We start from the raw sequence: 16677 nt of genomic DNA on the forward strand, positions 1-16677 counted from the left end.
AATTAATACAATTACTTCTCATCTAATACAATAACATCAACATTCAGATGTTAAAACAAAGCTGTAAATACCAATCCCACTTCATGTTTGTTATTTTTATTTTATTCTCTTGAGTGCAGATACAAATGAGGAAAGCCAAGAAATCAACAACTATCACCCATGCATGTGAAAACCAAATTAAATTGAGCACAATGAAAGATTAACATAATGAATTGAAAAAAAATTAAAATTATATCTTTGAATCAACAATACAACAATAAAAATAATCAATACAACATCGACTATGTAAAATAAAACACAAAACTTTTACCAATAGCAAAATAAAAATAATAAAGAACTTTAATCAGTGAAATACACCATAAAAAACACATAACAATGCATATAGAGCGGGAAAAAAAATCATAGCTTTTACCATCTATTGTTCAATAAGTAGCTATGCACCAAGATCTTAAACACATAGAAAAATCAGAAAATCAAAGAACAATAATGGAAGAAGATAAAAAAAAATCAAATTATGCAGACATGTCCTTGGAGCTAAAACTATTGAAGGTATTTAATAGCTTGATCAATTATGTAGACTCAATTATATTGAAGGTATTCCATTATCAATTTAATTCACCTATGGACTCTGCTTTTGAGTTTTCTTACCTCTAAAATTTGGTTAGCATTATCAACTACTCCTCGGACCCTGCTTATGTCAGTGCCATATTCAAAACTAATTGACATCATTTGCTTATCAGTTAATTTGGCCACCGTTTGTGCGTCAAATTCTGAAAATGCAGCTCTGTCACATAATTTAAAAATATCAGTTTCCTCCACCAAAAAAAAGTTCATGAAAATTATTAATATGAATGCCTTTCAACAGAAATCAACTTGAAATCTTGGCGTTTCTTCAAACTTGAGGTCTAATCAGATCAAACTTGAGCACCGTTTAAGACTAAAAACTCAAATAACATGTTGTCAGTCATCATTGTCAATTTCTGCATATTTTTGTGATGTGTTTGAGACAGAAAACGAAAGAAGTAGTGGCTTACTTGTCATCATGGAACCCCCCATTCGTCGTCGTGTCAATGGAAAATTTAAGAAATCTATGCATATAAGCTTTTAGTAAAGACGGGTAATATGTGGTTCTCTGTCACTTTTCTTTATCTAGTTTGGATAGTTTTCTCTAGTATAACTTATATAACAATTTTTTTTTTTAATTTAAAATACTTTTTAAAAATTATGTAAAAACACTTCTATGCAAAATATATAAGCTAATTTTAATTTATAAAAATGACTCGTCCAGAGATAATTTAGTGCTCCACCTTTTCCTTGTATTATTTACACAAAAGTATTTAAATTAACCAATAACAAAGTATGTTTTAAAAAGTAATTAAAAAATGTGTTATTAGTATTTTTCTTTATGTTATCATTCAACCAACATTGATCATCACTTAGAGTAATGATTGAGAGTAACATTTTTTTAACAATGGGAATATGTGAATGATAATATAAAAAAAAATCAAGTCAACTTTCTTTCCCTCTATTTTTTTTTTTTGCCTTTTCTCTATAAACCTCTTATGCTTATTTATTGGTTTCAGCCTGACTGGTTGAAAAATTCCTAATTGAAGAATAATATTTTTTTCTACCTGGGAGGAGATGATTCACTGCAACAACTTTCAAAGAATTCCACCATACAGTCTCAGGGTGGGTCGAAGAATGCCACCTGAAAATTGCACATCACTCATTCACATTTTCCGGGAAAATCTCTCGAAGACATCATTAGAATGCATAAAGAAGATGATTTTTTTAAGTAATAGGTAGAAAGAATATCATTCTCACTATGGTTTATTCTTTTAAGATAAAGTCATAAAAACTTAAACATTAAGACTCCTTGAAAAAATATCATCAACATCTGATACAGTATTTCAGTGGATAAAGCATATCCTACACTAACTGGTTCAGTATGGTTCAGTAATCCCCCATCCGTCGTCGTGATAAGCAATATGAGAAAAATTAACCAAAAAATCATCACTAAACATTAGGGTATCTTCTTCGACCTTAGCATTCTGTATATGAATTTCCAAAACTACAAATTAGGTAAAGAAATGTGAAATTATAAGAAATAAAATACCATGGAAAGCTCTTCGTCCTTCTGTTTGATAGCGTGATGTTCGGTGAAGGCATTCAGGCACCCAAAAAGAACAACGTAAATCAAGAACAAAAGAACATAAAAGCAGTAAACGGTGAAAGCATAACCAAAACTTGATTTTTGTACTTGACTTTTCTTGTCTTCTTTGTTAGTAAAGGCATAACCAAAAAATAAACAAAAACGAAGTTGTGATAACAAACTGTGAAATGATGGAAAACAACATTTAGGATTTAAAATTCTAAAAGGTTTGAGTTGGGTATTTGAGAGATGAAATCCTAAAATACAGTATACACATTTCGTAGAGGGTTGCGTTGATGATCGGGAAGTAAGAAAAGATTCATAAGAAGGGTAGGGTTTCAGTGATGAATATGGAGAGTAGGATTCGAAAGTTGAGAGAAAAGTGAGACAGCAGAGGGTGAGAGAAAAGTTGAGAGTGAGGCGGCAGAGAGTGAGAGAAGAGTTGAGAGTGAAAGAATTAGGATTGTAGCATAGGATATGAATTTTTGTTCTTGAATTTAAAGCACAATGAGGAAATGACACGTGTAAGAGCCACACATTGCCACTTATCAAAAAAATATAGTGTTTAAACTTTCTACTTTTAGGTAATTTTATGTGTTTAAACTTTCATTTGTATTATATATATATATATATATATATATATATATATATATATATATATATAAACCTACGATGTACCGATACTTCAACTTGGGTCACGTATTTGTGTCTGACATGTATTTGTGTCCAATACTTTATCGATACTTAGTGAAGTAGTGAAATATCTAATTTATAAAGTCATAGTACAATACAAGAAAATCTTTGAATAATAACAAATTTTAGTGACAAAAAATAATTAATCACTATATAGTAACCAATTTAAGTACCAATTTAAAAACTAAAAATTATTTGCAACTAAAATAGTTCAACAAAAATATAATTGGTGTCTAAATTGATAATTAAAATAGTTTTTATTATGAATTGATTTCTAAATTGGTCCCTAACATTAACTACCAAGATTTTGACTGTTAAAATAATTGGTCTCTAATTAGAAAATTAGTCTCTAACATATTTTTTGTTACTAAAATAGGTCATTATTTGAAAGTTTTCTTATAGTGATATTTTTACAATGACAATAATTTTTAATTTTTTATGTTGACATACTTTAGTATATATAGTTTTAATTTGGATTCACACAATAACAATCATATATTTATTATGTTTTTAAGAATTATTGTACATTTTTCAATATTCATATATCACGTATAGTATTCTATTATTTTCAAAATAAACGTATCGACGTGTCAGAAACGTATCGTATCTGATACACGTATCATATCCGTAAATCATAGATATAAACACTTATACTTTGCCAGTAAAATAAAAACCAATGTTTTTCGGATTTACTTTTCGATCTGTGTTTTGCTACCCTTCAATTTCAATGCTAACATATTCAGTTCTACCGAAATAAACGAAACGAAAGGGGTTACCTGCAAAACCCTAACACACACTTGGTGAACTGGGAAACCCAACGTCAAAAAGCACCACAATAACCACCAACATCAAAGCGCCAAAAAGCCCTTCACCGTCGGAGCATGCCCAAACCAAAACAAGAAAACGAAAATCATAAAACCCTAATCAACATTTATTATGTTTAGTGGACAAAATCGTTAACGAACCCAAACCAGATTGAATGCAACGACGAACCCAATCAATTATTATGTTTAGATTAGAGTATCATTTTCCTTTTAATTATGAAATTAATTTACTAAAAAAGTTGTTAGTGTTAGAGAAATTTCTATAGAGTGATATATTTGTGCGTGTCCAAGTAGGGCTCCTATATAAAGAGAAGTGAAGTATCTTTTGCTTATTATTTATCATTTATAGTTAACTATATTCAAATATAAAAAAAGTATGGTTCAAAGGTTCTATCTTGGGACCCTTCGATGGTGGATGGTGGTGCGATCAAACAAAGAGACACGACTTCGTTTGAAGCAGAAGAAAGCATGCAAACACCTGGCTGTATCGCAAAGGAGAAAGATGACTGAACTTGCGTGGACAAACCAATAAGCTTGTAACAAAGTATTCCCAGGTCTCGCAATATGTTGGTGCATTAATAACTGCAATTAATTTTTATTTAGGTACATGCATTATTTTTTTTATTCTACTGTTATTGGTTCATAAAATATAGACAATATATTCAACGCCACTTTAATATTTGAAAACTAACTAACTATATTTTATTTCTGTTATACATATCGTCATAAAAGGTAACCTTTTTGGTGATTAAATAAATTTATATAAAAAAATTCTTAACCGTTAAAATTGTTTAATAATAATTTAGATTTGTATGTGATTTGGATAAGATTTTTCTCAATATTTGTTTCCGCACAAAATTTAAATTCAAAATCAAGCAACATTACATTTGAGACCAAATCTTTTGGGACATGTCCCATTACCTTAATGCCCCACTAAGGTTACAAGCTAACGCTATATAGCTAGACAATCCTCATAGACTGTCAGATGTTTATAAAGAATAAGATCCTCCGTTAACTGTCTGATGTAGGACTTGAAAAGGAAAGACTGTGATGATTGAAAAAGTAATAACTCCATTCTTTCACCTCCTGCACAAATCAGCTCTACTAAATACAAGAAAAAACCTTCAATCCACACTCTCAATAATTCATGAAATCTATAAAATTTTGACAAAAAAAATTATGAAAATCTCAACTCGAATCTGGCTCTTTGGACCAACTCGATCATCTTGACAATGTTTTGTTCCATAAAACTATAGAAGAAAAAAGTGTGTAACCAATCAGAATAATTTTCAGAAACTACTAGGTTATGCACGGGTCTTTGATTTTTTTTTTATTTAGACAAGATATTTATATAATTATTTAATGAATTAATATTTGATTGTTAGGTAACCTTGTTATTTAATTATTATTTTAGTATGGATTTATTGTGTAAAAGTTTATTTGTGAGGTTATACATAGTGTGTAAAAACATTTTCCAAGACCTATTGTGAAATTTTAAATATAATACTTAAGTTAAGAATTACATGATATGATAAAGTTAAAATTTTTGAATTTTGTGTATATTTTTATAATAATAATCATTTAACTAAAAAATAAGTAGTATTTTTTATTATTAATTTCTTAAAATTAATGTAGTAGATCATATTGATCTTAGTAGTCATTTACAGTACTTTGTTCATTTATTTTTTATTAATAAGAATAACATTAATTGATGAGAAGGTAGAAGTTGAAGTGTTTAAATATGTTAGTATTTAGAATATTTGTAATTAGTTATTATTGTATGGTTAAAATTGAGTTATTATTATTTAGTTATTATTGTTTAGTAGACCAACATTAGATAAAAAATGTGTTTGCTAAGGTATTATTGCACGGGTGGATTTTTCCTGTTTTCTTTTAAACTTAGATTAAGAAAAATATTATAATTATAATTAATTTTAAACAAATAATTTATTTATGTAATTATATTTAAGTGTTATAATGGTTTATAATTATATTTATATATATATATATATAATATTTAAAAAATGATAATAATTTTTTATTATACTAATAATAAGTCTACTATTAATATTAATAATACCAATATTAAAACATTGTTCTATGATTAAAATTTATAATTAAATTTTTGAATTATATATTATATTAAAATGAAATGTATATGCACGAATCATTGTTAAAATAAAATGTAGAAATATTATGCATTATGAATCTCGTACAAAATAAAAATACAAAACCATTATAATTTTTAACAGAAACATAGACATAAAAACTTAAACTAATATTTAAAACGAATTGGTTATATAGAAAGATTACTCAAAAAAGAAGAATATATATATATATATATATATATATATATATATATATATATATATATATATATATATATATATATATATATATATATATATATATATATATATATATATATATATATATATATATATATATATATAAAAGATTTAGAATAACATGAAATCTGTGTACACGGACTATATCTAAAATAAGATGTAGGCATATTATAGGTTATGGATCCCGTATAAAACAACAACAATATTAATATTATTAATAATAATAATAATAATAATAATAATAATACAAAATATTAACAATAATATTAATAATAAAAATAATAATACTAAATATTTAATAATATTATTAATAATAATATTAATATTAATTCAAATAATAATAATAATAACAATAATGGTAGTAGAATAATGTAGCAATATTGTAGATCATTGATCCCATACATGATGATGATAATAATAATAATAATTATGAAAATAATAATAATAATAATAATAATAATAATAATAATAATAATAATAATAGTAATATTAAAAATAATAACAATAAATATTTATTAATACTAATCATATTAATAATAATAACATTAATATATTATTAGTTAGGTGTAGTAAAATATTATCGTTGTATAATTAAATTTTATATTTAAACTTTGAGTTATATATGAAATTGGAAGGATAAAATGTTAGTATATTATACATTATGGATCTCGTATAAATTAAGAATATAAGACAAAATTTTTGATAATTTATTAATAGAAATATAAATATTAAATCAATATTTAAAATAAATTGGTCATATGATATCATAAAATATGAAGTTAAATATATATATATATATATATATATATATATATATATATATATATATATAATATGCAAGACAATGTGAAATTTAATTTCCATTAAAAAAGTTAAAATTTAGAATAATATGAAATGCATATACAGATTGTTTCTAAAATCAAATATAGAAATATTATGCATTATAAATTCCGTATATAATAATAATAATAATAATAATAATAATAATAATAATAATAATAATAATAATAGTGTAAACATATTGTAGATTATGAATCTGTACAAAAAAATAATAATAATAATAATAATAATAATATTATGAAAAAACATAAATAATTATTCACGGATATCTTTTGCAACAAAATAATTAAAAATAATAATATTATTTTATACTAACATTTTAAATAAAAATAACAAAGTGTAATAAATCTTTCCAATTTTCAATAAATATAAATTCAACTTCCAATTAGTAATAAAATATTAATATTAATAAATCAATAGATAAAGAAATAGAATATAAATATTGATTATACTTATAATAACAAACAATATTAGTAAAAATAACACTAATAATCGAAGAAAAATATTAAAATAAAAGATAATTATTGAATATAAATATAAAATCAATGATAAATATATTGCAAATTAAGGAAGAAAATGTAAATTGAATTCTTGATTTTTTATATACGCATGATATTTTTAAAATCAAATATAGACATATTATATGTTATATTATGTATTATGAATCCTATACAAAACAACATAACCAATAATATAATAATAATAATAATAATAATAATAATAATAATAATAGAATCACAATAACATTTAAATAATATTAAATATTTGTTAATCCTAATAATATTAATAGTACTACAAAAATAATAATAATAATAATAATAATAATAATAATACAACGGTATAAGCATATTGTGGTTGACATTAATATAATAGTGTATATATAATGTAGATTATAGATGTAGGGCCCACTTTATTTTCTGCTTTTAATTAAAAGGATGCCCCAAATTAGTTGGACCTAGGACTGGCCCAAAGGGTATCCAAGAACCCTAAACTGCCCTAACCCTAACCACTATGCTCATCTTCGTAAAACAGAACTCTTACTTTCTCTTTGAGCAGTTGCGAAGCTCTGCTAGGGTTGAACCACTATTTCTCATCAAGTGAGCCTAGACCAGTTTTCTACTCTTCGTAAGTCAGCTTCCAACTCATGCTCTTACTCCATTCTGTTCATTCTTCGTAATTCCAACTAGGGTTGTCTTAATGATCTCGTTTTGAGCTCGTTTCACTGTTTTCCAGCCCTCTAAGCTATTCCTTGAGCTACTATTCATCACGGTCCGGGTGTCGAAGTCCTCTACTAACCCCTTTCCAGGTAAGGGAAGCTAGGGTTTATGTTTTTAAAGTTATTTTTGCTGATTCTTGGTCTGTTGTATGGTTGTGATGCTTGAATGAGGTTGTTGGTCGAATAAAAATGTATGGTGTGCAAGTATGTTTGATTGATGTGGCTAACTATTTTTCTACACTGCACACTATTCGTAAAATGACGATTTCTACTACGTTAACCGTTGGCTCGAGCTGAAATTTTAACAGCTGATCCTTAACACATAGCTTTTGACTTTGACCGGTCCGATCGTGAATCAGAGCTCTGTAGTGAGAGCAGTGTTTATCGCAAGAACACTGTAGTTTGGTTGTTTCTCTGATCTTGAATGGTTATTATTGGCTTGAATCTAATTGTTATATTAAAAGCATGTGATAAATGATCATGCATGTGATAAATGATCATGCATGAGTGATGTGATTCATGGATTATGGATGATGGGTTTGGGATAAATCTTGGCTTGCGATTTCAATGAAATGGTTGGTTATATATGTGGTCATGAATTCGGTATGAACAATAATGTTACATTGATGGCATGGTATTGGTATGAGGTGAAGTTCTATATCCCTGAATTGGGAAGAATGTGATGGTATGAAATCAACATGGAATATGAATGAGGATGGGTTACAAAGGATGGCGTGAGGTGTTAAATGCATGATCAATATTATCTGTTTGTTTGGAATGTGATTGGTATGTTGTTAGTACGTAAATCCACGAGTCTCTAGGTGAGACTTCCTGGTGGTGCTTCAATGGTCGGGATGTAATTCCATGGCCCTTGTTAGTGGGAGTCCATGGTGGTGCCCCATCTATATGGTCTGGTAAGGATTCAAGGTAAGGTTGCATCCTAACACTCTAAGGAGTCAGTTAGTCTCACTTAGAGCGGACTGACTCTTGTGGCGAGAGTAGTAGGAGACCTGAAACTCATTAAGGGCTAACCTTATGTGTGAGGGAATTGATTCATTGTAACACTTGTAACACATAGCTCGGGGGTGAGCAGAGGTATCCACCACAAGTGCAAGCATCCATTGAATCCGACCTGATTATATGTAATCCGGATGAGTCGAGTTTGAGTCTAGTGTATTGCTTGAGAAGTCATAACATGATTGGTTGATGAATACTGTTTTGGATTGTGTAATAGCATGTGACTGCTTGATAAATTGTTTCTACTCTAGCTTACCCTGTTTGCTTGTTTGGTTGTCTTGTGTGTGGTCCTTCTGCTTTTGCGATGATCATCAATTCATTGATGTGAGCAGATGCGAGAGGCACTCTTGGTCAACAGGGAAGAGATGATTCCGCTGCATAGTCTACCTGATCTAGACTTCATGTTTTATTTGGGCTTTTCTTTAGGGCTATGGCCCATGTACGCTTTGCTCTTTAGTATTCTATTAAGTTTCGTTAAGTCCTTAAATTCTTGGTTGTATTTGGCATCATGGTGTGCCTTAGTTTCTCCTAGCATTTTTGGATATTGTAAGGAGTAATGTTTATACTCCAGGACTTGTCTCTAAATTTCTATCTGTGTGGCATTTCATTTAAATTAAAGTTATTATTTAAATGGGGTGTTACATTAATGGTATCAGAGCAGTTCGTCCTTAGGATGACCTGAGTTTGTGGGTTTGTTCATTCCTCGCAGGCATGAGTAGTCATGTCTAGTCGAGTGTGTCAGTAAAACCAAAAGTTTTAAGAACAGAAAAATGCCTTGATAAAGTAATGAGGGTGCACACTCATGACTAAATCAAAGGTTGTTTTTCCTTTCTTAATCCCAATGGTTTGGAGAAGGAAGGGTGACAGACGAAAGGTTTGGATGTCTGTAGATGATGGAGTGTTGCCTTTTATGTTCTAGTTTTTCCTGTTACGCCCCTGTGTTTTGTGTCTCGTGTCTATAGCGATGAGGGAAACTTGACCTACTCATCCTTACAAGGATTTGTAGGGTGTATGAGACAATCTCTTGTCTCAAAGATGTGAAGATGTAGAAGGTTGTATATCGATAGGTGATGAAAGTTAAGTCTTGGTTTAGAGGGCTAGCTGAGAAATGAATTTGAAGGTTAAGAAGCAACGCTTTGGGCCGCAAGAACTACAAGATCGAATTCTAAGATCGTGTACCACAAGTTTTACGAGAAGAGCTGAGTTTAGGGATGGGTATAAGAGAAGATATCGGTGTGTGCTCGTATAGCAAGGTTTGGGAAATCAACTAGGTTTTACATCTTGACAAGGTCTGAGGTTCGAAGTGGAACATTGTGGAAGGTTTGAGATTAAGGGTAGAGATCATGAAGTGTATAAGGAAAGCAAATAGGTAGTTGGAGGCTTACATAAGGTAGAGCCTTGAAGATCAGTCAAGTATGATGATGTTATCTGAGAAGGAAGTATATTAGGGGTTATATATATATATATATATATATATATATATATATATATATATATATATATATATATATATATATATATATATATATATATATATATATATATATATATATATATATATATATATATAAGATCAATAGTAGTAAGAAGTAGGTGGATCTTCTCAGCAATAGCATTCATCCAAGTCAAGAGTAGAAGGAGTGTTCTAAATAAGGTGGCTCACAAAAGAGAAAGGTTTAACTTGGGATATGAGATGGGCGGTTTCAAGTATCAGAAGAAGAAACACATAGTTGAGTTTGTCCTGGTGGAGAAGGATAGTTAGTAATGTCATGATGCAGGGAAATAGGAAAGGAAAATAAAAGTTTTGAGTAGCTACGAGAGTGTTTGCGATGATTAGTACTAAAGTGGTTAGCACAAATGGTCTAATTCAAAAGATACATGTTAAGAATGCGGTGATTAGATTATAGGTTTTGGTCTCGTTTAAGGTCGTATATTCCTTGATGTCTCCAGTATGGTAAAGGAGTCATGGTGATCTGTAAGAAGGAGCTGAGGTTAAGATGGTGGTTTTGCTACAATTGCGGCCAAGTGGAGATTCACTCGGGTGTGTGGTTCTTTCGTGGGGATCAAAGTATTTAAACTCAAATCCAATTTGAATTATTTCCTTTGCAGGGTTGGGACATAATCTCAAGGGTGGATTGGTTGCTTTCCCAATCTCATTCTGATGAGCTGGGACAACCAACGAGGTAGTGTTCTTTGATTTAAAAGAGATAAGTTAGTGATCGAGTATGAAGTATGAAGCAAGTAAAATAGTAGGGGCAGGGTTTCATGTGAATTAAAAGTCGTCTGACAAAGAAAAGTGAATAATAGACGCAAATAATCTGGGTGGTAGAAGAGTCTATAGACGTGAACTGAAGCAAGTACTAAAATTTTGACCTTGGTGTGGTGGAGTTCACTTTTGCATTGGTGTCTGAAGAAGAACCTGTGTTAATAGTTTCCAAATGGAAGGTTCCTACAGAGAGTTTGAAGTGAATATGGAAGTGAAAGAGATGTTGGAGAAGTAGTGGCTTATACTAAGTATAATCACAAGGATAAACTGTTTAAGGGTAAACGTTGGATAAGGGAAGATTGACTTTTCGGGTCTATGGTTTTATGGAGTGGAAATCTGATAAAGGTAAGGAATGTCAAACATGTTAGCGGTATCATCAAGGTTTAGCGGTGAGTTTTCCAAGCGCGAAAAGGGTCTTTGGAATGTTCAAGAAGAGTATGGACAAAGACTGGAGTGACTAGTAGGACAAATGGTTTGAAAACGGTGGATACGATGTTGAGAGAATAGGATGTTAAGGCTATGCAAAAGGGTGTTCAAAGGGTTTTGTAAGTTACATGAGTTTTGGAGGAAGGATTCTCAACGACGATTGCTTCCTTGGCGTGGCAGACATGAAAGAAGCATTATTTTGAGTAAACAAATAAGTGACTTTGCGTGTTGATCAGAGTAGCGCCATAGGATGACGACAAGTGATACTTATGAAGGGTAAGAGGTGCGTGAAAAGAACTATCTTACTCACGACCTAGAGTATTACTACGACAACCAGTTCTTGTTAAACAACAAAAGTGTCGTTCTTATGAGTATCAATTAAAGATGTTCATAAAATCATTTAGAGTTGGAATTATGGGGTTACTCAGAGAAAGTTGTGTAAGAGTAGTAGGAGATGGTTTGAGTTATGATTTCAAGTTAGAGTGCCATCTTGGAATTGAGAAAGTGAAAGTAGATGTTTAGCTAGGGAATGGAATTCAAGATCCGTGATTTGACGAATTAAGAGTAAAGGTTGATTGAGAAACATAAGTGTTTGGGTTGGAAAGAGAATGTGTGAGGAGATTTCATTAATCTAGTCATCTTACTAAACTAATGAGTCTCTCAACAAGGTTGGAAAAAAAAAAGTAATTCAGAAAAATCTTAGTTTGAGAAGTATCTTAGAGTTGATATGTATAAATCAAACTAGAAATTTCAAGTCAAGGAAAGACCTGGTTCTAAGGCTTTTGTGGAAGGATAATTACAAGTTAGTAGATTAGAAATGAAGGTGACATACCGAAATGTCGTAATAGAGGAAAGCTTAATTTGGATCCAGAATGACTTGGTTGTGGACTTTGTTACCATTGGTTGAAGTCAGTAAAGGAGGCAAGATGTTATGAGTGTCGTTATGCATAAAAGTGGTCAAGAGTGTAGATGGTAAGGCAGTAAGCCAAAACTCAATAGTGATCAAGTCAGTGGAGTGAGGCATAAAGGAGTGAACGAGGTGATGGGAAGTGATAACGAACATGCTATAGTTTGAGACTTAAAGTCATATGAGACTTTGATAAAACCTACAAGAGGTAGTGGGGAGCTTATGAGAGGTGAGTTAGTATATCAGATACAAATTAGTTGGGTAAGTATAAAGGAGCATTCGATTTTTAAGTTTACATGTTGGAAGTTATTTCGAGTGTAGTGACTAAACCAATCTACTCTGTTGAACACATATTGCTTAGCATATAGGCAAAGTTTCCAGTAGCTATAGGTGTTGGAGTCATCAAATCTGTCATGTCTAAGTGGTGGTTGTCATAGGGTGTGAGGAAAACGTAGTTTTCTTCCTATCACATCGGTGAATTTTCGAGGACGAAATTTTTTATTGTTGGGGAGAATGTAAGGCCCACTTTATTTTCTGCCTTTAATTAAAAGGGATGCCCCAAATCAGTTGGGCCTAGGGCTGGCCCAAAGGGGATCCAAGAACCCTAAACTGCCCTAACCCTAACCACTATGCTCATCTTCGTAAAACAAAACTCTTACTTCCTCTTTGAGCAACTGCAAAGCTCTGCTAGGGTTGAACCACTATTTCTCATCAAGTGAGCCCAGACCAGTTTTCTACTCTTCGTAAGTCAGCTTCCAACTCATGCTCTTGCTCCATTCTGTTCATTCTTCGTAGTTCCAACTAGGGTTGTCTTAATGATCTCGTTTTGAGCTCGTTCCACTGTTTTACAGCCCTCGAAGCTATTCCTTGAGCTACTGTTCATCACGGTTCGGGTGTTGAAGTCCTCTGCTAACCCCTTTCCAGGTAAGGGAAGCTAGGGTTTATGTTTTTAAAGTTATTTTTGCCGTTTTTTGGTCTGTTGTATGGTTGTGATGCTTGAATGAGGTTGTTGGTCGAATAAAAATGTATGGTGTGCAAGTATGTTTGATTGATGTGGCGCTACTATTTTTCTACACTGCACACTTTTCGTAAAATGACGATTTCCACTATATTAACCGTTTGATAGAGCGGAAAGTTTAACAGTTGATCTTTAACACCTAATTCTTGACTTTGATCGGTCGGATCTTTAATCGGAACTCTGTAGTGAGTGCATTTTTTATCGCAAGGTCACTGAATTTGTGTTGTTGACAACACTGCACACTTTTCGTAAAATGAAAGTTACTACTTCATTAACCGTTGGATCGAGCTGATATTTTAATAGCTGATCCTTAACACATAGCTTTTGACTTTGACCGGTTCGATCTTGAAGTAGAGATTTGTAGTGAGAGTAGTTTTTATCGCAAGATCGTTGTAGTTTGGTTGTTTCTCTGATCTTGAATGGTTATTATTGGCTTGAATCTAATTGTTATATTAAAAGCATGTGATAAATGATCATGCATGAGTGATGTGATTCATGGATTGTGGATGATGTGTTTGGGATAAATCTTGGCTTGCGATTTCAATGAAATTGTTGGTTATATATGTGGTCATGAATTTGGTATGAACAATAATGTTACATTGATGGCATGGTATTGTATGAGGTGAAGTTCTATATCCCCGAATTGGGAAGAATGTGATGGTATGAAATCAACATGGAATATGAATGAGGATGGGTTACAAAGGATGGCGTGAGGTGTTAAATGCATGATCAATATTATTTGTTTGTTTGGAATGTGATTGGTATGTTGTCAGTACGTAAATCCACGAGTCTCTAGGTGAGACTTCCTAGTGGTGCTTCAGTGGTCGGGATGTAATTCCATGGCCCTTGTTAGTGGGAGTCCATGGTGGTGCCCCATCTATATGGTCTGCTAAGGATTCAAGGTAAGGTTGCATCCTCACACTCTAAGGAGTCAATTAGTCTCACTTAGAGCAGACTGACTCATGTGGTGAGAGTAGTAGGAGGTCTGAAACTCATTAAGGGCTAACCTTATGTGTGAGGGAATTGATTCATTGTAACACTTGTAACACATAGCTCGGGGGTGAGCAGAGGTATCCACCACAAGTGCAAGCATCCATTGAATCCGACCTTTGCTTGTTTGGTTGTCTTGTATGTGGTCCTTCTCCTTTTGCGATGATCATCAATTCATTGATGTGAGCAGTTGCGAGAGGCACTCGAGGTCAACAAGGAAGAGATGATTCTGTTGCATAGTCTACCTTGGCTAGACTTCATGTTTTATTGGGGCTTTTCTTTATGGCTATGGCCCATGTACGCTTTGCTCTTTAGTATTCTATTAACTTTCGTTAAGTCCTTGGATTCTTGGTTGTATCTGGCATCATGGTGTGCCTTAGTTTCTCCTAACATTTTTGGATATTGTAAGGAGTAACGTTTATACTCCAAGACTTGTCTCTAAATTTCTATCTGTGTGGCATTTCATTTAAATTAAAGTTATTATTTAAATGAGGTGTTACAATAGATATCGTACAATATAATAATAATAATAATACTCCAAAAAAATTAAATAATTAATCACTCGTATTTTTTGTAACATATTAATTAAAAATAAAAAATATTATTTTACACTCATTCTAATTTCAATACCAATACTTATAATAATAACACTAATATATTGTGTGTTACCAACAATAATAATAATAATAATAATAATAATAATAATAATAATAATAATAATAATAATAATAATAATAATAATAATAATAATAATAATAATAATAATAATAATAATAATAATAATAATAATAATAATAATAATACATGTATATTGTGATTAACAATAATGTAATAGTATAAACATATTGTACATTATATGAATCTTATACAAAATAATAATAATAATATTATTATTATTATTATTATGAAATAATTAAATAATTAATCACATGTATTTTTTGTAATAAATTAATTAAATAATTATACCACACCTAGCCAACTCGACCAAATAGTAATAAAACGATACATATATGCCAAAGTAGTCAAGTAATCAACCTAGGCTGAGTTGACCTGAGCCTTACCAGCCTAAACCGATAACCTGAACGTCTAGAGGGACAACCTGCACAAGACGACACATGACCAATGTAAATCACCAACAAAAGTAGTCGGCCTAGGCCGACTACTCCAAATATACTTAATAAAATCCAAGCCCTCTAGTGTTCAATAGGTCCTTCTAAGGGCCTACGTTAGGGCCCAGGCCCACTTACAACCTAAACTGGAGCCCAATCCAGGGCCCGACCCATGACATAACCAAAAATGATTAATGCTCTATAAATACACATGGACCCAGTAATTAAAGGTACGCATTCATTACTCCATTAATCATTGATTTGTCCTTTTGAGAGCTTTGACTTACTTGAGCTTCAGAGTCCCTTCTGCAGGTAACCCCTCCTGGGTCCAAGCCGACATGTATCAACCAGGAAGAGGCCAACTGAGGAGATAACGGACTACATGGGTAAGGTGACGCTTGTACCTAACTTATCTTGTTTGTTCTCTGCAGGAACAATTGGCACCCACCGTGGGGTACGAGACGAACACCTTTAGTACCCGTTTTTCTTCGAAGATGGTTTCCACCCGCAGCAGAGCTGGAGTGAACAAGCAGGCAGATGCTGGTCCCTCAGTACCTGCTGGCATCACCCCTGACCTAGCCGCCATCCTGGACGGCCAGGCGAAGATGCAACAAGAACTAGCAGATATGAAGAAATGTAGCGCTGATGAGATGGAGGCGCTGCGGTAAGAAAACTCACGCCTTAGGCAAAAGATTGAAGCTGATCCCACCCAGAAGGGAAAGGCCAAGGAGGTGTTTGAGGCTGCAAGGTCCCCGGCCTTCCAGCCCACATAAGAGGAAAGCGAATACAACCCCACCCATCACACCTTCACCACCACCCAACAAACATCCATTCCCTCTACCCATCCCATTCACTTCCCATCCACTCAACC

Source organism: Vigna unguiculata, chromosome 11, assembly GCF_037176805.1.
Source record: "Vigna unguiculata cultivar grain cowpea cultivar isolate G323 ecotype 2 chromosome 11, ASM3717680v1, whole genome shotgun sequence".
In the NCBI taxonomy this organism is placed as follows: domain Eukaryota; kingdom Viridiplantae; phylum Streptophyta; class Magnoliopsida; order Fabales; family Fabaceae; genus Vigna; species Vigna unguiculata.